General features: G+C 37.7%; 1 protein-coding gene across 2 annotated transcripts in view; it reads right to left on the bottom strand.

Annotated features, from left to right (window-relative positions):
* Window positions 1-22,845, bottom strand: part of chodl (chondrolectin) — a 161,664-nt gene that overhangs the window by 137,969 nt on the left and 850 nt on the right. Inside the window, exon 2 of one of the 2 annotated variants that reach the window (XM_062975018.1) lies at window positions 8,485-8,700. The exons of the other annotated variant lie outside the window; for it this stretch is intronic. The gene's annotated coding sequence lies outside the window, so the exon portion shown is untranslated. The remainder of the gene's footprint in view (window positions 1-8,484; window positions 8,701-22,845) is intronic. 2 annotated transcript variants of the gene reach the window in all.

Raw genomic sequence — 22,845 nt, 5'->3', positions numbered from 1 at the left:
AACTAGGTCACATTCTCTAAAACCTTGTCAATTTCCTTTTAAAGTGACCATCAGAATTCATTGTTGTAATATAGAATATGTGTATCACATACACATGCACATATTATGACAGTTGCAGCACAGTTTATTGCTTATAAAAATACGTTGGACAGCAATACTTAATGTTTTTACTCAGGAGACACAGTCACATTGAGGCTTAGTTATGAGTGAGCAGAAGGTCGCTGTTGATTACTGTATGTGAAAAATGTACTGACTCACACAAAGTCATTATTTAGATTTTTAGATGCTTATGAGTGATAATCACTGGAACTGAGAAGAAATACGACATTCTTTAGAGCAGAGCTGGGCAACTCCATGCGGGACATCCATCTGCCAGACCACTTTGCTAGCTGCAGCAAACACATAGTCTGTTCCAATACTTTAATTTTCTTCTGCAATTACTTCAAAATGACTAGAAGTGACACAATATCATTTTTCAAAAAGAATGTAGAAGGGGGAAAGTGTTTATTGGTAGTATGAGGTTCTGTGGTGCATACAGGGATGGAGTGGTGTGTTTTTGTACATTTTTGTTTACATTTATGGGGCTTTCCGTATGGTTTGGGGGCAAACATTTTGAATAATATCTAATGAGCTAGGATATATTCTGGATCTCATTTTCAAACTGGGTGTGATGATCTGACTGTGGACAACCTTCACATTTCTATTTTTATGGGTAGACAACTATTTAGTGTCTAAATGAGATCAGACAGGCTTCTTCTCTCCTATCTTTTCGCAAAAAAAGTGAAAACTTGGTTGTGGGACCAGGCTTTTGAACGATAGAAGCAGCATCAATTACAACTATAATGAACTTATGATATAGTGACAGATCTGGATTGAACTCTGAATGCATCTTGAATGTATATTTATATGAATGTTTTAACCTAATTAATTTTAAGTATTACCATTGTTGATCGTAGCTGTAATGGTTTTATACATGTGTTTTGTATTTGTAAGCCACCCTGAGTGCCCCTTTGGGGGTGAGAAGGGCAGGATAGAAATTTTGTAATAAATAAATAATAAATAATAAATTAATGGGGTTTAGATTCACCGGGACTTGGAGATTCTGCTGGCATAGGAAAGACCATTAAGATAGTCTTCCTCAAGAAGTTTGTGGATCCAGATGGAATCTAGGTATATCTTGAAGAGTTTTCTATTGCCATAGCAGGTTTTTCTGTTGAAGCTCTTGTTCATCTCTGGAATGTAAAAATGGATTTTGTGGTGGAGACAATTGCTTTTGAGTGTCCCTTCCCTGGTTTACAAGAGAGCTGGCAGTGGGATGGCAATGGGATGGGAACTAGAACATCAATGGTGGAAAACTCAGAGCAAATCGTACTGTACCTGAGCTAGATCCATTTGCAACCTTTACTCCATGGTGATAATAATGCAGAAGAAATCATATTTCCAAGAGAGCTGTGTTGTGTGGTTTGGGGCTATGTGTAGTAAATGGGCCATACTTTGCTCATCCCTGATTTAGAGGCCAGGTGCACTTAATTTTGAAGAATTTGATAAAAGAAACTGCCAGTTTAGGATTATTGTTGAAAGGGATTAATTTATGAATGCGTAGTTGGGTACTGATGAGAGAGTACCTGCAGAAATCAAATACTTGGATCATTTCTAAATGATTTTAAAGATAGGTGCCTTCATTGGGATTTGCCTAGCTTTATTGGTTATTGTCACCCCTGTATTCTCTCATTCTATTCTTTACTAGGGCTGTTTTTGCAATTCTTTGGAACTGAACTATGTCTCTTTTGGGGTTTCTTTTTTAAAACAAAAACAAAAAACCAGGGCTGAGGTGGTTCTATATTTTGAAAGGGAATGTTTCTCCTTTGCTGCTTTTTTGTTTAACTATAATAGAACAGTGAAGCAGTTCTCAAAGTGGGCTCCTCCTTCCTTCTTCTCCCCCTCTAACCCTTTCCCTCCCCCACCTCAATTGTCCCAAAAGCCAATTTCCCCTGCCTTTCTTGCCTCCAAAATTTTCCTTACCTTCCTCACTGCCCAGATCCTTTCCCCCTTGCCTTGCTTGCTTCCAAAATCCTATTTCCCTCCCACCGTTCAAAGAGTGCTTTGATTGTCCTTTTCTTGCATGGCAGAAGAGTGTTGAACTGGATAGCCCCTGGAGTTTCTGTTGTTGTTGTTGTTGTTGTTGTTGCTGCTGCTGCTGCTGCTGCTGCAAAGGCTGGGTGGCCATCTCTTGGGGGAGCTTTGATTGTGTTTTTCCAGAATGGCAGAAGAGGGTTGGACTGATTGGCCCCTGAGGTTGCTGTTATTACTATTATTACTACTGCTACTACTACCACCACTACTACTGAGGCTGGATTGCCATCTGCCAGGGGTGCTTTGTGCTTTTCTTGCATGGCAGAAGGGAGTTGAACTGGATTACTCCTGGGGTCTTTCACTGAAATACTGTTAAGTTTATTTGGTTAAAATTGTTCTTCATTTTAAATATTGTATGGTTATTTATTTATTTATTTCCTTTTTTGTACTACAAACAAGATATGTGCAGTGTGCATAGGAATTTTTTCATTTTCCCCCCAGTTAGTTCACATAAGCACTCTCCATCCATCTGTCATTGCCCAGCCTGTCTGTCAAATTTTAAACTGCAATGTGCCAAAAGGTTTACCAATACCAGATAGATAGATAGATAGATAGATAGATAGATAGATAGATAGATAGATAGATAGATAGATAGAATATATATAAACATTTCTTGGGGCTCCACAAGATACTTTTGCTTCTAAAAGGGCTCTGCAGTTGAAAAGGTTTGAGAACCCCAGGAATAATGCAATAGTGCCATTTCACTAATCCTCTATTTAAAAAACAAATGAAAAGATTCAAGATGTTGTTCTTGTTCTTGTAAGATGTTTTGGAACCAAAAAGGAATTCACTTGAGGGTAAAAGCAAAATGGCAGGAACTGCCAGAAAAAGGCAGAGGCAAAGAAATATGATTAGGATGGTTAAAAACAATCTTAGAACTACAGCAGCAAGTACTGCAACTTCCCAATACATTCATCCAGTCTGGAGTAGTCCTTTGTCTATCTATTTATGATTTAAAAGCTTTAACAATATGTGCTCAACTTTAAATCATATATCTGGTCAAATATCTATAGAATAACAATATCTGGAGCAAACTCCTCAGAGTATTTTTGTGTATCCCTTTAATGTATTGCTGAAAGGCTTGATGCTCTCAGTATTAGCCTTAGCACTAAACACTGACGTAAACCCTCCCTGTGGTCATAAATTATCAAATTGTATTGGTTCACAGCAGATGTCTGTTTGTTTGTTCAAAACACCTATATCCTGCATTTCCGTCTTGCTTCCAAGATTCCAGAAGGGTTAACTGCATAGGTATGTTAAGATAAGTGTGGGATTGTTGGGCCAAAGTGTTGCCGGGCCAAAGCTCCAAGCATTTCTCATAATTGTTGGCTAGGGCTACTGGATTTCAATCCAATAACATCCAGACCTCACATTTCTTGTCCTTCTGTAGAATCAATTATATATTGTTTATATCCATATTTTTATATCATCAGCAAAAAAAGCCACAGGAATGATCTACACAGAGGTAAGCAGAACTTTGTACAAGGTATGTCAACTATTGTGTGCCAATTCCAATGGCTAGATTGATGATAAAAGATAGGTAGCAACAAATAACTACACAAAATCCTCATTGAGTACACACTAGTCCCACCCATTATGCTGCCTTTCTCTTCATGAGAAAACAGTATTTCCTGTCCTCTGAAAGTTCTATTCATCAAATTGACAGAATTTTATTGGCTTCTTAGGTCATCTAAATTCAGTCAGTTGTGAGTAATCTGGAAGCCTTTTTTGTACTTTATTACAAATCTGTGACAACATTTCTGGTTTTTAACTGGTTATTGAATAATTACAATGTCTGCAAGGAGTTACAGCTCCACAACATCTAGAGGACTGCAAAATTTCTGGTTTTCAAGAGGCTATTGAATAATAACAGTATCTGCAAGGAGTTATAGTGCCACATCTAGAAGGCCACAACATTGTGCCCTAACACAGTTTGTGGGATTTCTATTCAATCTGTTATGTTCTGTACATTGAGAATAACTGGAAAAACCTGAAAATCTCTATTTTAGGACGTATATCAATAATAAAAATGAATGTCTTACCAAAACTGTTATATTTGTTCCAAAATCTTCCAATAATAAGGAACAATAAACTTTTTATGGAATGGCAAAGGGAAATCACAAAATTTATTTGGAAGGGAAAAAAGGCAAGAATAAATTATACAATAATGACAGATGATAAAAGAAGAGGGGGATTTGGACTACCGAACTTAAAATATATTATGAATCTTGTGCATTGGCATGGGTTAAGGATTGGGCAACCCTAGAAAAAAACAGTATGCTAGCATTGGAGGGCTTTGATTTGAGGAGGGGATGGCATAGCTATCTCTGGTACGGTAAAAGATCAGTAGAGAAAAACTTCGGAAATCACTTTATCAGATCCTCATTAATAAAAACTTGGGAAAAATATAAGGGAAGAATATATATGAAGACACCCCTATGGATTTCACCTTTGGAAGCTAATCAGAAAATTTTTTTGGATTGGACAAAATGGCCAAAATACAAAGAAATATTAAGAAAAAAGGATGGGCAATTTCAACTAAAACAACATGAGGAAATAAGACAAAAATACAACAAAATGTCATGGTTTCAGTATGCCCAGCTAAAAGAACAATTTGGGAAAGATAAAAAATTAGGATTTAATGAGACTGAAAATTTCTGGGATACCATGATGCAAAATAGCAAGAAGGAAATTGCGAGAATATACAAGAAGTTACTAGAATGGTCTACAGAGATAGAATATGTAAAAATATGTGCCACAAAATGGGCAAAGAATATTGGACGTTCAATTATGATGTCAGAATGGGAAGCAATATGGAATATAAAACAAAAATATACGTACGCCTCAGATTTACAGGAAAACTGGCTCAAAATGTTCCATAGATGGCACATCACACCAAAAAAGATAGCAACCATGTATAAAAACACAGACAATAAATGCTGGAAATGTAAAAAGCAAGAAGGGTCATACTTTCATATCTGGTGGACATGTTCGGAAACAAAATCATTTTGGAAAGCAGTACATGAAGAAACACAGAAAATACTACAAAAATCATTCCCAATGAAGCCAGAGTTTTATTTACTTGGGTTGACAGAGAGTATAATGAAATTGAACTCAAATGAGGACAAAATATTTACATACGCAGCGACAGCAGCAAGAATAACCTTTGCAAAATATTGGAAACAAAGAGAAATACCAACAAATCAACATTGGTTGGAGAAATTGAATGAGATATATGATATGGACAAATTAACATATCTAATGAAAATAAACAGGGGTAATACAATAAAATCAACTAACTGGGAAAAATATGTAGAATACAAGGAAAAGGCAAAGGAGAAATAAGCAAAGAAGAATCCGAGGACACTCACAATGACCAAAACTAGTCCAATAAATGTAAAAAAGGAAGAAATGGAACAAAACCTAGCCCACAAAGAATAGAAAGCGGAAGGACTTCTGTATCCCCTCCCTCCCTTCCCCTCCTTCCCTCTTCCTTCCCCCTTTTTTTTTCTTTACCTCTTTTACCCTTTTCACCAACCCCTGTGAACCATCTCCATTTTTATTTTTTACTGTACTGTATGTATGTGTAAGAAAATCTGAATAAAAATTTATTTAAAAAAAAAAAAAGAGAATAACTGACAAGGCTACTTTCATCTATTCAGACACCCAACAGACAGCTGTTCCTGTAAAATCTTTAAAGCAGCTGTCTGTAGCTCCAGTAGAATAAGCAGGAAGCACACTTGTTCTGATGCTGGATTACTGGCATATCTACAATGGCACCATCCCACACTCAAAATCTCCCTGCTAAACCTGTATTTGATTTAGAGCAGGGGTAGATAAAGTGCAGCCTGCAGACTGTGCATACATGATACAGCCATTAGAGCCATTTCTGTGGCACCCTTCTAAAAGGCCTTTCCTGGACTAAAAAGAGCTCCAGGAGCCCCCCAAATGACAAAATAAAGTATTGAAACTGAAAAATACAAAAAAGGGGGAAAAGTATTCACAGAGATTAAAACAGGGACAAGATGTGACTTTAACAGGAATAGAGCGGTATGGTGCTTTGTGTGTTGGAGGACACTGGGAGACTAGGGTTCAAATCATCACTTAGCAATGGAAATTATTGGGTTTCCATGGCCAAGTCACACTCTGTGATCCTCAGAGGAAGTTACAATCTCTCAGTGTTTTCCAATAAATTTATCCTTTGCTTCTAAGGGAAACGTTTTTGAGAGAGAGAGATACAAGCTAGTCCCTACACCTGACAGAACGGAAGCAACCCGCACTGGACAGTCTTAAGCTCTTTAATTTTCCAATGAAACCTTGGAGAGATTCATTTTTTCCTGACATGGCATCCACCAAACACAACTGCTGCCAGGTAAATATTGCATTCTGCAGTTGGAGCATCACTCCTGGAATGTCCCACTAAGTAGGAGCCACAAGATCAATCTTGGCTTCTGGGGGCATTGGCTTGTGATGGAGCAATAGTGAGCAGCAGAGTGTTTTATTATTTTTTTAGATTTGACTAATGTTGATGAATGCCTTTGTCAATGTAAGTGAAGTGGATGTATTAAGCAAGCAAAGATATTGCTGAGGAGTAAATCTCACTGATGCCACTTCTGTATGGGGCCTGAGTATGTGGGCTTTGCTGACCTTGCATTTGCTGCCATCTTCCACGAAATCTGTCTCTAAATGCCACTTCAGATTTGTTGCCAGCTCGGTAATAGAACACACATGCATGAACAAACAAATAAACAAAGCACCCTCTATTTTTTGTGCAGAGTAATATGGGAAATATAGGTTTTTAGATCAGTTACAATAAGATATTGATTCTCATACCAATTCCAGTTACAGTAATGGCTGTATAAATTTTCTTAATAATTTTGTCTTGCAGTCCAGGAAGACTTGCATGCTGCACTTCAATGAAGCACAAAATTGCTAAAAGGTGGGTGATGTGGATGTATGCTATGAGCATGGGGTTGCCATTTGTTAATTCTATAGATCACATTATTGTTTTAGTGCTCCCGTGATCCACTTTTAAATTATCTTGCAGTAATTTTCATGCTGTATGAATGTCAAAAAGCCAATGTTCCTGCTATATTCTCCAAGCAATCTCTCTGTGCAAACGGCATACTTGTCAATAGGATTTCTACTGCCATTGCAAAATTCTCCATCACAGATATAATGGTGTTAAGAAAAAAAGAAAGAGCTGATTTAGTCTTTCAAACTAAATAAAAATTTAGTAAGAAATATTTTATCATTTGACTTGTTTGAACAACAGCCAGAAATATAATCACATCTTACCCGCAATGTACATTAGGGTAAAAATAATATTTTAAAATATTCAGAAATGTTCAAAAATATGTTTTTAGAATATCAGAAAATCTTGATGAGAATAACCCTGGACCAATGAAAAGTTGTTGTTACCTCCACTAGAATCACATTAGAAAACATCATTGCTAATGTTGAATCAACAATTTATCATCTCCCCGAGGACAAAGCAGAGGAAGTAAGGCTTTATGGACTCCAAAAAAAATCACAAGGACTCCACTCTGCTAAGTCCCATTGGGAACACCATTGGATCCCCTACATACGATTTGGCAAAATTTCTGGTTGCACAACTACAAACCCATATTGGACTTACTACATATTACATTAAGGATTCAGCCCACTTCATAGAAAAAAACAGCAATCTAAAACTCAACCCCAATGGCAAACTGACCAGCTTTGAAGTGGTTTCCCTATTCACCAAGGTCCACATAGCAGACACCATTGTGCTCATTAACTGGAATTTCCCAAAAGACATCACAGCCCTGTTTCAGGATTGCCTTACTACAAGCTACCTCCAGTGGGACAACAAATTCTATGACCAGAAAGATGGGGTAGCCATGGGAAGCCTCCTTAGCTCGATAATAGCAAATTTTTATATAGAACATTTTGAAAAACAAGCCCTGGAAACAGCAACAAAAAAGCCCACTGTATGGTTCCATTATGTGGATGATACGTACACAATTTGGAGCCATGGAGAAGAAGAACTAAACAAGTTTCTGGACCATATCAACAATATCCAATATGAAAGAAATAAAATGAAGAAAAACTACCATTTGCAATGTTTTAGTCATCTGCAAACCAAACCAACAATTGGGCCACACAGCATACCTATGTACATGGATAGATATCTACATTAAAATTCCAATCATCATTCAGGACAAAAAGGAGTACAACTAAAGCTTTGATAGATAAACTGGGCTCTACAGGCTAATGGTTATTCTATTACAGACATGAGAAGAGCTACAAAACCAAGAACAGGCCACAGAAATAAAGATAAAGAGCCACCTCGAAGGCAAATGTTCTTACCATAAATCAAGGGAACCACTGATTGAACCGGGTTCAAATCCAACCCGGGGAGAGCGTGGATGAGCTCCCTCTATCAGCTCCAGCTCCATGCGGGGACATGAGAGAAGCCATAAGGGTGGTAAAAACATCGAAACATCCGGGCATCCCCTGGGCAACATCCTTGCAGATAGCCAATTCTCTCACTCCAGAAGTGACTTGCAGTTTCTCAAGTAGCTCCTGACACAAAAAAACAAAAACAAAAACCCACTGATTGTATAGGGAAACTGATGAAGAAATATAACTACTACAAACAATTTACAGACCCACTAAGAAAATTCAACAAATGCTATGTTCAGCAAAGGATATAACCACTGCAGGAGTCTACCATATACCATGCAGTTGTTGACAAGTCTACATAGAGACTACCAAACACAGCGCCCAGACATGAATCAAAGAACATGAAAGACACTGCAGACTAAATCAACCAAAGAAGTCAGCTATAGAAGAAACCAACATAGGCACACAATATTTGAGAAAACAAAAATTTGGACCACTCTGACAACCATCATGTCAGACTACACAGAGAAGCCATTGAAATCCACAAGCACATGGAGAATTCAACAGAAAGAAAGAAACCACGAGAATGAACAAAATTTGGCTACCAGTATTGAAAAACACTAGAATCAAGACAGAGTAATGAACACCAGCCAGACACAGAAGGTCTCCAGGCAGGAAGTACTCAAGGGCTAGTGAACACCACTCAGACAAAAGATATCTCCAGGCAGTAAACAATTCAAAGGAAACAAAAGCCAGGCTACTTCTATGCATATGCCTTCACTAATTGACTATGTTATCCCATGGTTACTCACATGCTAATGGGTGTATCTCACTCAACACACACAAATCTAGCTTGCTAATTGCACCATTTACACCTGTTTAACAGACATTGGTTCTTTTCTCCCACCCTGTACATTTCACGGGGATATATATACTGTATACTCCATCAGATCCTCTCAAGATGCCAGCCACAAAAGAAATGTCAGGAGAAAATGCTGCTAGAACATGGCCATACAGCCCTGAAACCACACAACACCCCAACCATATGTGATATATATGCATAACAAACGCTGAATTGTGCAGTCTTAAAAAGACTTAGCATGGTCATGGTGCAGGGGGGTTATTAAAATTAGCTGTTGGATTCTTAAAAAATGAAGAATTGCATCCTTATTGCAACTCAACTTAATATCAGACTCAGATATTAAAACCCTTCATTGGAAGCAGTGTGCCAAGCAATTCTGCAGTTTAACAGCCCTGGTCACATTTATATAAATTTGGCATTTTTCCTTTAGTCGCCTGCAAGCCTATGGTACTCAAATCTGGGAACCATGCTTTCTGGATCTGGGCCAGTGTCAGCAAAATCTCTTGCTAAGCAAAAGCCTCTGCCAAAACCTTAAGTACCTGCTATTAACTCCCTATCAGGTTTGAAGGCGCCCGTTATTTTGCAAAAAGTGACACCTCCCAAAGGACCGGGCTAAATTCATCTCTATTTGGCCCAGTATGTCAATTAACTTAATAGCTTTGTAAGTTAAGCCAAGTTTTTCTTTCTTATTTTTTACCATCCAAATTTACTGCAGTGTTTTTTTAAAAACTCCTGATTGGAAGATTTCCTCCTGACTGCAACACTATTGCAGGGAAATGAAAGCTGGTGAAGGGTGGCTACTAGGGCTGTGCAAAATTTCATTTGTGCCTCGATTATCGTATCTGTTTCATAAGATTCGTACATATGATGCAATGTTAAGAAATGCAAAGGGCAGCCACGCAAAAAAAAATTTAAGATTCAAAACACTGACCTATGATTTTTTGGGAAAGCTGTGTAAATCTCGTAAATGGCTTCAGGTCTGTCACGAGCACTGCTTCTCCCCAGAAGGGCTAGGTTTGGTTCCCCCAAAGGGCCCTGAGGAGGATGACAAGGCCAGAGTGGAGTGAGAAGTCTGTCTTTCCCCAAAGGGGTGGGAGGGATGCCTGGCTGGATGGTCAGGCAAGAAAGATTCTTCTCTGGCACATGGTTGGCGCAAAGAGAGAGACAGTCAAAGACCACACTTACATTGAGGCTTTAACTTGGGAAGCTAGCAGAATTCTGAGAAATGTAGTTTAGGACGGGGCCTTTTGAATTCTCTGCCACAGGGGTCCTCAACTTCCCAAACTACATTTCCCAGAATTCGTCCCTGAAAGTTTTGGTGTTCATTCTCTAAAGGGATTTCAAGCTAAAAGAAGATTGTTGGGAGCTGAATCAATCCTGTGAGGTAAACTAAGTTGAGAGGCAGTAACTCCTACATTTACTTAGTAGCTTTCCTATTATTATTATTATTATTATTATTATTATTATTATTATTATTTTAAAGGCTGGGTGGGCATCTGTTGGGGGTGCTTTGACTGTGCTTTTCCTGCCTGGCAGAAGGGGATTGGACTGGGTCTTCCAGTGAAATGCTACAGTTAAGTTTATGTTGGTTAAAATTACCTAAAATCAGTGGATGTGCAAATCTTTCTGAAACTTGGGTGGAATGATATCCTGATTATGTTGTGTTATTGAAAATAGAAATTCAAGGAGATAGCTCTTGTAAGTTTTTTTAAAATGTTAGTTATAAAAAAAAACCTTTTAAATTTCCCAAAAATGGCGATGTGTGAAACTTGGTGAGATCACAGTGATAAATGTGTTCTACAATTGTAGCAAGTTTAATCCCAAAAGTTCTGAAAATGAGGAAGAAAGGAGCCCCAGAAGCTTCTCCACTTGCGCAATTACATAACAGAAAACTAATGGAAATTTTGTTATATTGTTATAGTTACAATACAGACCCTTACGATATTTTAGAACCACTTTAGAAATTATTTGCTCCCCCCCCCCCCCAATTTATTAATGAGTATTAAAACTTTTTTTCATTGATTGCACAGGCCTGGAGGCTACAACAGCTAAACTTGACAGTTTAAACTAACAGTTTGCAAAGTTGTGAATTTTTGGGTAGGCAAAATGTTCAAATGCATTTAAATTTAAAACTCTCATTTGTAAGCATCTAAGTTGGCCTAGATGTCAGCATTTTAAAAAATGCATCAGACAGTAGAAATTCTTTAATTGCCCCAAAAATGCCCTAAGAGCCAAAACCAAGTTAGTATTAATTGCAATTAATATGCAAATTTGACTATTTTTATAGTAGGTAGATGCAAAGTGGAATAAAATTAGACTGGGGTTTCAATATATATGAAGGAGGGAATAAACCCTTCTTCTCCAACTCCTAGTGATGACGTTTACCTGAAGATGATGCTTCTATAAGACAAGAGTAATGCAAGTGGAAAGGAAGAATATAAACTAAATAAGCAAATTAGTAAGGGCTGTAGAGTTTCATTAAATGGCAGGATTTCACACTGCAGATGTTTTATCACTGCTGCATTGCAGGATTTGGAATGAATAGCCATTTACTGTAAATCAGATCTAGCAATCATTTCAGACTGTACCTACTTTCTTTTCCCTCTTCATTTCAACAAAAATGGTTTTCTGACATGTGTCAAGTATTTGGCTCAAATCTATCCTCAAGCTTCTGAAAGGAAGTTTCAAAGCACTTTAGGAACTCCTGTAGTTTACATTATTTCATTTGTTCCATAGTATTGTGCCCTTGGGGTAAAGAGCTGCAAGAAGTATATTAGCTGCACTAAAACTCCCTGTATCTTGTCCAACACCTCCCAAATTGCTCCATAAAGATCCAAGCCTGGTCTCCCTTCTCTATGTAAAACCTTGCATGTATATTAAAATCAGTAGAAGAACCAACTTTTCACAGAAGAGAAAATCTTCAGTTTTCCCAACACCACCACAATCACTGGGCCCCTTCTTTCTCTGTTATTGCCGTTTCCCACCTGCCTTTACCAGACATCAGGACCAAATATTTCTCTTTTTGAACTGTTTGATAAGTTTGGAACACCGTAGAACAAAAGTACTGTGTGGAGCCTGTAAAGATGGAAAACTGAGCATCTCAGACCTGCCTTCAGCTGGGTATTTGCTGGTTAGAGATGACATGGAACCTAGTTACTGAAGATTACAGACTGATTTTAATACATTTCTTTTAAATCACTCAGAAATGTACAGTCCCAGTGCTCCCTGGAAACTATGCCATATTTCATTTGTGTAGATTCCATCTGAACATTAGGAAGAACTTCCTGACTGTAAGAGCTGTTCAGCAACAGAACTCTCTTTTAAACAGAGGCTGGGTGGCCATCTGTCAGAGCTCCTGGAATGGGCTTTTCCTGCATGGTAGGGGCTTGGACTAGATGGTCCATGTGGTCTCTTCCAACTGTTATGATTCTATTATTCAGAACAATGAAGAAGACAGACAGATTCTTTTATACTGGGTTTATTTATTTTCCTTAATTGAGGCTATTGTACTTTGGACATATCGTGACATATGGGAAAAGTTTACAATGGCCAATATGGCTGTAGGTAATCAGAAAAGAGAAAGACTGCATTACAGTGGACTGACTTAATCAAGGAAACCATGGTCTGGAATCTGAAACAGCTAAGCAGAGCTATTAATAACAGGGTAGCTTGGAAGTCTCTCATTCATAGTGCCACCATGAGTTGAAGTCAATTTAATTGTTTCAGCAGAAATGTTGAAGATTATGGATTCCTGCGTGGCAGGAGGTTGAACTGGATTGTACTTATGGTTTCTTTCCATTTTATGTTTAGATTATTCAAATATAAGCGAATAAATTCTACTTTGCTAGAGCATTTTTTTAATTTAAGAATTCTTTTTATTCCTAGAGCCCAACGGATATGTCTACATGATGCCAATATAGCAGGCATAACAAGTTAAATCAGGGAGAAGGAAATACTTCCTGGGTAGGCAGTTTCATTACTTTCATGTATGTAAGAAATGTTTCATAAAGATGCTGATGAAGATGATGCTGGTGATGAATAAACTGAAATAATAGCTGGTTGAGTTGTAAATCCTAGAAATTACTACCACTTCAGTAAGCTTGTGTTTGTGTGGGAGGAATGCTCATTGTTAAAACTAATTTACACTAAAATAAACAGAACGTCAGGCTGAAAAATAATTTGCTATGTGGGTCAAACCATTCTTATGTTCTTTATAGAGTCATGAAATGTCATATCTGCACCACTAAAGTAAGGCTGAAAGATTTGGTAAGATGGGAACAATTATTTAAAAATGATATATAGCCAGCTGCATAGTGGCAATTACAGTGCTACAGAAGCAATAAATGAGTTTCATGCCAGGTCTTTATGCAGAATGAAAAATTGAGAAACAGCAGATTTCAGTGCTGTTATAACAGAGCAGTCTTTTCTATTGCCAATTTCTGTTCATTTCCCTTGTAAATGTTAGAATTCATAGATAGGGAATGTAGATAGCTTTGTGGACAAAGAAAAGGAATAACACTGATAACAAAACTGTTCACTTTCTGGCAGGCAGCTGAGAGCTCTCTCCTTCAATAGGTATTTTGGGGTAGCCCCTTCTATGGGAGGCATGGGCAAACTTAGGCCTGTGGGCCGGATGCAGCCCCCTGGGCACTTACCTCAGGCCCTCCTCAATTTCCCTGTCCTCTTGGCATAAGGACACGATGGTCACATCTTTATACCAAAAAAAGACAGGGAATGAAGGCACACAGCATCTGAGAGCTCTCTGGAGTGCTCTCAGCCACCACGTGTCTCACTCTCATCCCAGTATGGTGCAAGAATGGTGCAAACAGCCCCATCCTTATGCTGGAAGGACAGCTCAAGGAATACACATGTCTTTATGCTAGGAGGACAAACTGAGCATGATCTTGGCCCTGCCCTACCCCTCGCAGGCCTGCCCCACATACCATGCAAATGCCCCCCCTTCCGGCCGGGCTCATAATACAACCCCAAGCCAAGAAAGTTTGCCCATGCCTGTTCTATACAGTTTTGAAGTGCATTACTGAGATGTCTTGGGCTAATGTTTAATGACCAGTTTTTCATTGTGTGTGTGCATAAGTGATGTTTTTACATTTTTCTATCATTACTCTGTGTTCATTCTTCCTCCTGTGTGTATAGGTTGCAACTGAATGTAATATTCATTTTATGCATATATGCATTACAAAAGCCACACAAGTCATCTTCTGCTCTACCTTTTTTTTACTGTTCCTCAAAATCACCTTATATTTTGGTTGTAGTCATATGGAATATACTTTCAATAATTAGATCGTGACTCATCAAAAGTAAGCCACTGACGTAACTAGTCTATTGAAAATACATCTTGGGCAATTTTATATAATGATACCAGCAATTTCAAATCATGCAAATGTGCACTTGTGCTGAAAAAGAACACCCACTGACTGCAAATTAATTTAATGTATTCTACAGACCTACACAACAGCATGTCATAATTCAGATAATCAAGACCTCATCCCTAACAAAGTCTTTCAATTCTATGAAATGTCAGACTTTGCAGTCATTTTTTGTTATAATTGGTAGGACATCCTTATATGATTGCTTCATTATTTTATAGGTATTCTGGAGTATGCCTCACCACAGGAGTTTGTCATTTATTTGAGGTTATATCATGAATGGGTGATTTTTTTGTACAACACACATAGTAAATCTTGGTGTCTTAAACTGCAAGAGATGAACATTTTTGTAGATCACTTTTCCCAAAGGCTCATTAAGGACTGAAAAATGTTTCATTGAATCTTTATTAAAGAATTAGTTCTTTCTCCTCTTTGGAAAATGAGAGGTATTGATATTTATTAGTATCTTATACAATTTTTGCATATTTTTTAACCAATACAACTATTTGATCTTAATTACGTTTGAATATGATATTGGTTTGTTTTTGATGTTCTACACAAGAGTTTGGTTGTCAAATACAGAATAAACATGATATCTAGTATTGTGGTTAGAGGATTATAAAGTTGAAAACTACCCCAAAGTACAATTTCTGTTAATACAAGAAGAGTTAAAGCATCCCAGATTAGTGGGCATTCAGCATCTGTTCAAAAACCATCAACAAAAGAGAGTATAAAATGGAATATCAAGTCTTCAAATAATTGCAAGACAAATAGATATTAAATGTCTAGTCTCTAGGGGCTAAAACTGAAGGCTGGAAAAAAAATCCTGAAAATAAACATGGATTTCATTGAATTACATAGTTTTGACTACAACACTATCTCAATTATTTGACTCAGAAGAAAAAGGTGAAAGCAAATGCAACCACCATCAACACAAAGGAAATAAAAAAGCAACAGCACAAACAATGTTTGTGAATTTATCTCAAAGTGAATTTTTCCCTTGAAATGCTATTAATCTGTTCTGGCCATTCAACCCCCACCCCCCTTCTATTTTGTTACATGTTTTAAAGTCAGAAAGTGTACTTTGTAAATAATGTATAATGTATAAAAACACATTCAAGTGGAACAATAAAAAAGAAAGATCAAAGTTGTGGCAAGGATGCACATTTGAGGCAATAAAATGTGTTTTGGCCAGTATAACAGCAAGGAAAAACCTGCACATTCACATGGAACAACAACAAAAGAAAGATTGACTTTAAAATGGTAGAAGCACAAAGTTGTGGCAAGGAAGCACAAAGTAAAGAGACAGAAGCATCATTTTCTTCATACTGTACTTGTTCCAGCCTCCCTCCAACTCCTGCTCTCTCCCCCTCTCTCTTCATGAAGCCAAACATACCAGGAATAAAAACCACACAAAATCAACTAACCCAAAGTTCTTCAAAGCAGACAAGAACAAAGCATACAGCCATCTTCCAAAGTGGACAAGAGTATGAGATGGGAGGCATGGAGGCTGCTCCCTTGAAATACTAAAGCCCTGCTATTTCTCGTGCTAGCACTCCTTCTGTCGTGAGGTCTTAACTCAAAATGCTGCTCTTATGTCAAAGTAAAATTGGTGCCAATTGAGAGCTCTTAACTTAAAATGCTCTTAAGTTGGGGTGTTTTTAAGTAGAAGTTTCACTGTATATAGAAATCACATAAACCTAACAAAACATCTATAAATAACGTCAGCTTACTGGACAAATATGCTACTATAAATCACTTATCCAAGCATTACCTGACTCATATCACCAAACGAGATACACAACTACTGTACTTCATAAGATAAAAATATATTTCAAGATATTGTTACAAATATTTTGTGCAAGCCAATAGTAACAAGGGGAACATATAAATTTCAATGTCTGAATTAACTTGGAATAAATTAATGTTGATACGTATGTTCTGTACAAGCAAAATGTGTTTTGATATACTCTTTCTTTATCATTACCTGATACTATCAGGCTGATAGATAAGAATAAAGACACTTTTTCTATGCCTTACCACAGCTATGAGGAATTTAAGCTGCATCTACATTGCCATAAACGCAGTATAGGAAACATATTAGCCTAGTGCATTCTCACAATACACACAAGCCAAAACACTTTAACCCAGGGTAAAGATCTAGACATTTGCTAGTGTTTTGGCAATGGGGACTGCCATCTTGGAGTGCCATACACAATCCCAAACCACATCCTCACAGCCAACCCACTCTTTCTGGGCTCAGACAGCCCAGAGGGGTAGGATGGCAGTGCCTTCCTACCCTTCCTACTTCCCGGTTCCCTTCAAAAACTATGGAAAATCCTCCTTATTGTTGCTGTGGGGTCTGCATTTCCTGGATATGTGTCAATCAGGATGCGACAGAACTTTAAATGAGGGAAAGGACTTACTGCTTCAAACTAAGCATTTTCCTCTTGTTAACATTTGACTTGCATGTAAGTCTTGAAGTTGCACACATATGCAAACACACACAGTTAGACTGCACATATCTTCAAACATTTATTGATGAACTGAAACACGTATGGTCAGGCAACATCAGAGTCTAGTTAAAAATTTATTGGAAAGGAAGATCACTGAAGCTAAGGGGAAAATTCTGACCTCTCTCACCATCATCAAATTAATCAAGTGCAAACTTCTTTTGTTTTGAACTCAGTTTACATCAATGGAAGCAAACTGAGGCCAAGGGGGAAAGGAGGAGGTGAGAGAAACAACTGAAATAATTGGATGACAGAGGCTTAATCAGATCTGGCCCTATATCTGAACATTGCAAGATAGCTTAGTATGTGTTGGGAAAGCTAGGCCACATGGTACACATAGTTCTAAACATTTCTAGACCACATAGCTCTAAACCATGTGGCCATTACCTCCAGCTCAAGTAGGACAACATCAGAGAAGGAATAAGGGTACATATATAAAACAAACAAAATGTCCTCACGTACCAGGCTCCTTTAGAGAACTTGGAACATTTAGTATGAATATCTAAAAGGAGTGTGTATGGTCATTCCGATGAGTATTTTAACAAAGCACTCTTCTCTGTTCTGGATGATGTATAGATGATGGACCTTTATTTTAAGACATTATTTTCAGGCTTTGACAGATTTGGTTCCCATATTTTGGTCCTCCAGATGTTTTGGACTTCAGCTTCCATAATCTCTGATTGTTGACCAACATTTAGCTGGGGCTTCTGTGAGTTGAAGTCCAAAACACCTACATGTTTGTGTTCGAAGGAAAGAACATAGTTTATATAATTTTTGTGCAGAATTCTCGAACAAGTTTTAAAATATTTCAAAAGTGCCAGTTGTTTAACATCTGAAATAAGTTAAATAAAATGTTGAATAGCTGAATAAGAAGCATCTATCACTTGCAAAGGAGGGGAGTGGGGTTAGAAGAAATTCCATATAAAATGAAATTAAAACACTTTTAAATATAAATAGAGAGTGCATCCTCACAGGAAAGACCAACTACTAGAATAAGAAATCAAATCTTTAGAAAAAGTTGGGCTCAAAGTCAAAACAGCTTCTGTCTTGAAGCATACAAATGCCTGAATAACAGGACACTGACAATCTGTCCTGATCTTTTCCCCAGGAACAAAGTTCTGTTTTGGTTACATTGATTCCCAGCTACTGTGTGTAATGCAGCACACTTAAGAAAACAGCCCGAATAAATAAAATTAAACCAATCCATAGAATTGAGCTGTAAATCAATAGGCATTAACCACTGCACATGAATGTAATTGAGTCTCGAAATTTGAGTGTCCAATTATAATTAGTCAGCTGTGCCTTTGTATTTACTCACAATAAGCCAAAATTCATACATACCTTTTTACCCAACAAGAAAGGTATGTAAATAAGTACACCAGTGAGTTTCCTTTGACATTTCACATATTTCATCCATTTTGAAAATATGTGGTACTATTTAAATTAGTAACTGGAATATCTGCATACATTTCAGTACAGTTTCAGGCCAAGGTGCAATACTGAAGTCAACTAATTCACTCTGATTGGTTATCTGCTCCAGGTGAAAGATGATTTTGAACTTCCTGTAGAACTTCCTGGTTCTATCAGTGGTTTTTGAAGCCAGTTATTAAATTTGTGTGTGTGTGTGTGTGTGTGTGTGTGTCAGGAGCGACTTGAGAAACTGCAAGTTGCTTCTGGTGTGAGAGAATTGGTCATTTACAAGGATGTTGCTCAGGGGATGCTCGGATGGTTAATGTTTTACCATCCTTGTGGGAGGCTTCTCTCATGTCCCTGCATGGAGCTGGAGCTGACAGAGGGAGCTCATCCGTGCTCTCCCCGGATTGGATTTGAACTGGGAACTTTCAGGTCAGCAAGCCAACCTTTAAGGGTCAGCATAAGGGTTTAACCCATTGCACCACCGGGGGCTGAACTTATTTCACCAACTTCATCGGATAGAAGCAAGGGGCATTGTATCACAGAGCTGGTTTCAGGGAATAGCATTGGGGGATACTTCTTCAGCCCCGTGGCCTTTGAGCTGTGGTCTGCTGCAGGATTATGTCTTGTTTGCCATAATGTTTAATATTGTTTGTTGCAGACCAGTTCGGGTCTGAAGTTTTGAGTAATGATTTGATAAGAAAGTGTAATATCTAGAGTAGAGTCTAAAATATCTTGATGAAGAGATTTTAAAGTAATACTTCCAAATGTGTGAAGAATATATATGCTCAAATTAATTGATCACCATTTAAAATCTATGCAGAGTTGTTGGATGAGATTATAAGGGGGTTTGAGGTTGCCATCAAAATGCTCACAACACCCAGCTCTACTTCTTGTTGTAGTCAGAGTCAGCTGAGGCTATACAGGTGTTGGATCAGTGCCTGGATACTGTAATGGACTGGATGAGGGCCAAAAACTGAGAATGAATATTGATAAAATGCAGGCTCTGTGAACTGGCAGTGGAATTGCATAAACAACCTACCTTGGTTGCTCTCTCTTGAAAAAAGGAGGTGTTTAGCTAAGAAACATTCCTAGATCCACCTATGTCATGGGAGGCTCAAATGAACTCTGTGCCTTGGAATGTGCCTAGTGCACTAGCTGTGGATGGGTATGGATCATAGTCCATGTACTAGTACCTAACTAGACTACTGCAATACACTCCATGTAGGACTTCCCTTGAAAATGACTGGGAACCTATAGCTTGAAAAAAATGAAGAGCAAGATTGCTCACAAGATTGTCATACAGAGAAGACATAAACGAGATGCACTAGCTGCCAATTTGCTTCTAGTCTGAATTCAAGGTTTTGGTGATTTAATTCACAGACTAATGTCTTTAGAACTCAAAACTTAAAAGAACACCTTTCCCGTATATGTTTGCGACCAAAAATGTTCCTCAGCTTGGAAAACTCACAGCAACCCAAAGATGTCACTACCTCAAGCCATAAATGTGGACAGTTTTAGGTTTTGGAATATTTTGGATTTTGGAGTTTTGGATACTCTGATCAAGAACTGAGATCTGATAGTGGGGCCCTGGTTCGTATCCCAGTTGAAAAATCCAACATGCAGAGATATAGAAAAAGTTATTATATACTATAGTGCCCCTTTTATAAAAAGGAGATCTATTTGGCACCAACATTGTTCTCTTTTAATTGTCAAGTGAAAATGTGGCTTTAGGGTTTGTTTTTATTTATTTTTTAAGATCACATGTGCAGGGTATTAACTGCTTTAAATAATTTAATCTGTTGATTTATTTAATATTTAAATTATTGTGTTGTTTCAATTTGGAATTGGTTTAAACTTTTTACATAGTTTGAATTATATGCTGCCGAGAACTCATAATAGGAAACAATACAAATATTTTAATAAAAAAGGTTACTAGCATGCTTTCATAAATACAGAACACAAGGGAAAAGAATCCTAGTGATGACTGCAAAATATTTGCTCTATTTATTTTCAGTCCTTCCTGTTGCCTTTGTATGATCTCTACTGACATCAGTTTGAGTAAGAATTCATTAGAATGATGTCTAAACAGAAAGTCAATTTACACATTTTAACGAAATGTGATTGTATCCTTCAGCCAATGAGATACAGAAAATACAACCATATTATAAGAAGTGTCAAGTACACACATTCTAATGTTTTTTGTCCCTACATGTCAGCTCATGAATCCAATATACATACTACAGAGTATTAGTGGAAGAAAAAATCCAAGCAGTGAACTTTGCTATACCAGACAGAGCAATATGGAAGTGACAAAGATCAACGGGGGGGGGGGGTTGAAAACCTTCGAGCGATGTTTCCATAGCATTGATAAACATTGGTACATTTAAAAACAGAAAGCTGTGATATATTCATAACATGAATAGAATTATTAGGATTACATTTATTTCTACTTACCTAAATCACTTAAAAATTAAACACTTTGATTTTCCTTTCCATTTCTTTTATCTCTTGTTTATGGTAGAATTATTTTCTCATTATATTCCATGCTTCCCTTCCTGCAATAAGTATAGTTTTTACTTATTTTTCAGGCATTGGGGAAACCAGTAGCTCCTAGATATCACAAAGGACTCCTTAAGTCGAGGTTTTAGAGCATCTTCTAGCAAACACTCTGGCTTACCCAATTAGATAGTATTCTTCACATGCAGTTAACTTCATGTTTCTACACACGTTAGAAACTGCTACCAATGGAGCCCATCACGCAACACACACCCGTTTCATAAGTTTCTATCAATTCCCAGCATAGAGACGGACAAAAATGTCAAATTTCACATGTGAAGGGAATCCCTCTTGTTTGCTTGTAAACAGTACGATGATGTCATGCTAGGGGGAGGAGCTGAGATGGGCAGTATTTATTCCTTTCTTCCTCCATAACCCTTTTGGGACCAAGGAGGGAGGAATGGTAATTTATTTATGTTGTTCTCTCAACTTTTTAAAATATGCAATTCCATAGAGTGACTTTTTCACTTGAGAGGTATCTCAACTTATAAAGTAAAAATGTTATATCCTCATCCCCAGGATTATTACCACATTTCCCTATTGCTTAAAAGTAATATAATATAATAATAATTTTATTCTTATATCCCGCCCCATCTCCCGGGAGGGACTCGGGGCGGCTTACATGGGGCCATGTACAGCACAAATCAGATAAAACATTAAACCGAGCAGTAAAACTTCAACATGATTAAAAACAGTCATAAAAGTCAATATACACAATAATATTAAAATCCCGATTTGGGTCAAAAGATCCAGGCCAAGGTGCAAAGCAATATCAAGTTATCAGGGAGGGATAATTATACAGCAGGTGTAATACTTAAAGTGCTGAATGAATCCTAAAAACAATCCAGAGGGTCTACTGCTTAATAGGTAAATAACATGATCCCACAAGGATCAGTCAACGAAGGCCTTCTGGAATAGCCAAGTTTTCAGGCTCTTCCTGAAAGAAAGTAGGGTAGGGGCCTGCCTAATCTCCCTGGGGAGATATGTTTCAACGTGCAAATAAAATCATTTCCCCCCATAATATATTATGATAACACTGATAAGAAAAATAAAATGGGGAAGGGAACAATGGGAGGAGAAATCTCTCTCATGTGTGGTGGGAAGACAAATGATAATTTGTAAAGAAAGTGTAACAGCAGAAAATGTGTAATAATTTAATAATTCCAAATGGAATGCTGTGATGCTAAATTACAAAACTATGATTTGCAGTGCTTTACTAATCGCGTGGAGTGAAGTCCTAAGTTGGAGCTCCTTGAGAGCAGCTGAAAGAGTAGTTTTTTGCAGACGTGCTGTAGCTTCAGCCCTTAGAGGGCAAGAAGTATAGGGCCAGAAGGGAAGACGTTTACTGCTGAAGGAGGGAAAAATAAAAACAATGGCCACAACAATTGTTCTAAATGGAGAAGAATGAATGAGAGAGAGAGAAGACAGCAGTGTTGGTGAATGAAATAACTGAGAAATTAAGTAGCTACAGGAAGCAAATGCAGCAAGAGTGATGACAGCAGTGTCCATGGGAAATGAATTAAATGAAAGAAGAAATTGTAGACATGGGGTGGAGACAGAGACGGTTCACCCGTAAGGCAATCTAGTCATT

The sequence above is a fragment of the Anolis carolinensis genome, chromosome 3 (assembly GCF_035594765.1).
Source record: "Anolis carolinensis isolate JA03-04 chromosome 3, rAnoCar3.1.pri, whole genome shotgun sequence".
Classification (NCBI taxonomy): domain Eukaryota; kingdom Metazoa; phylum Chordata; class Lepidosauria; order Squamata; family Dactyloidae; genus Anolis; species Anolis carolinensis.
The sequence above is the reverse complement of the archived record's forward strand: the minus strand, read 5'-3'. Positions and strand labels throughout refer to the sequence as shown.